Source organism: Capra hircus, chromosome 29 (genome assembly GCF_001704415.2).
Source record: "Capra hircus breed San Clemente chromosome 29, ASM170441v1, whole genome shotgun sequence".
In the NCBI taxonomy this organism is placed as follows: Eukaryota; Metazoa; Chordata; class Mammalia; order Artiodactyla; family Bovidae; genus Capra; species Capra hircus.
This window is the reverse complement of record NC_030836.1, coordinates 31349643-31351735: the sequence shown is the minus strand read 5'-3', so window position 1 is coordinate 31351735 and position 2093 is coordinate 31349643.

Sequence of the window (2093 nt, the reverse complement as noted above, 5' to 3'; positions counted from 1 at the left end):
CACATGTACCCCAATGTTCATCGCAGCACTGTTTATAATAGCCAGGACATGGAAACAACCTAGATGTCCATCAGCAGATGAATGGATAAGAAAGCTGTGGTACATATACACAATGGAGTATTACTCAGCTGTTAAAAAGAATTCATTTGAATCAGTTCTGATGAGATGGATGAAACTGGAGCCAATTATACAGAGTGAAGTAAGCCAGAAAGAAAAACACCAATACAGTATACTAACACATATATATGGAATTTAGGAAGATGGCAATGACGACCCTGTATGCAAGACAGGAAAAAAGACACAGATGTGTATAACGGACTTTTGGACTCAGAGGGAGAGGGAGAGGGTGGGATGATTTGGTAGAATGGGAATTCTAACATGTATACTGTCATGTAAGAATTGAATCGCCAGTCCATGTCTGACGTAGGGTGCAGCATGCTTGGGGCTGGTGCATGGGGATGACCCAGAGAGATGTTGTGGGGAGGGAGGTGGGAGGGGGGTTCATGTTTGGGAATGCATGTAAGAATTAAAGATTTTAAAATTAAAAAAAAAAAGATGAAAATGTCAAGATCTTATTTCACTGCATTCAAGATTTCATATGTTTTTGCTCTCTGCACTTCGGAGTTAAGAAGGAGCTAGTGGTGTAGAAGATAGTTTTATGGGTTTAGCCTGATGTTATGGACATCTGGTGACTAGATGTTTGTTTTTGAAGCATTTCTGAATGTTATGCTCAGAGGATGGGAACTGGGAGTTGAACAGTGGCTGCTCTGACCAGTTTAATAAACAATATTTGCTTTGAGATCAGAGATTAAGGAGAACAGAGATTAAGAGCAGAAGTAAGGAGAAGTGGTTCAGGCTAGGCAGAAGCAAATTTTTGCTCCCTGTGCTTCCATTTATTAATCTGAAGATGAAACTACCTGATATAATAGCCATAGCTATAATTCACAGATTGTTTAGTGTAAGACAGGCACTGGACTAGTCCCTTTGCCTATGTTTTCTTATTTACATGTAGCTCTCATAATGTTCATCTGTGATACTCCATAGGATGTCTGTAACACTTCCAGAATTCACTTTATTCTTTTTCTCCATTACCTGGATACATGCCATTCTTTAGACTTAAACATGTGGTTCTCACATTTAGGAGGTTTACTACGACTGATCCTAATATTTTTTGTTTGCTTGTTTCCCATGTGGTGTGGATGGGTTGTCTTAAGTTGTCTCTGTTCATTGGTCCAATTTGCTTAGAGAAGTTTCCAGGTTCATGGTGTTAGTGTGAGTGTGAAAGTCATTATGGGAAATGAAATTCTCCACCCCAAAGTCAAACCTTGGACCTTCGTTTCATAAATTCTAGGGTGCAACTAGTGAATCAATTGATTTCTTTGAGGAAAGGGCTAGATTTTTCTGGAGGAATACCTCTTGAACTTGAGATTTTTGGAGGATTATCTCTGGGGCTTGAGTCTTCTTTCTATCAGAGACAGGCTGAGGAAATAGTAGATTGCATTTGGTGCTCAAATTCATGTTTCAGAAAAGGAAAGGCTGCTAGAGGGATATACTTGGTGAGCGGATTTGAAGGCTAATAGAGAAGACTGTGAACAGAATTCTGCCTCTCCCCAAACACCATGACTGACAACAGTGACTCTCATCCCAGTGAATTAAGTTGTCTCCTGATGGGAGATTTTCTAGAGTTGGGCCAAGGTTGTCAGTGGCCTTAACAAGAAGGTTCTAAGGTAAGTATTAAAAAAAAGGTGGGGGGGGGGGTGGGTAGAAACAGACAATATATGCTGAATGGAACAAAAGATCCAAAAGCCTTTCACGGAAAAGAACAGGGTGTCAAGATCAAGAATTCAGGAGGTGGGCAGAAAAGATCTTGATGTGGGAGCCAGAGACTAGAGGTCTAGTTAGAGTCCAGAAGAAGCTGGGAGATGCAGACCCAGGTAGCTCTTGGTGAGGGGTCCAGAGCTAGCTTTCCAGACCCCACACCCCAGTCCCAACTGTAGCAGTGAATCAACCCTGGAAGGTCAGTTGTAAAGGTCTGGGGAACTGGTGATACAAATAAGCAAGCCTGTACCCTGACTTAGAGGCTTCAGGAACAC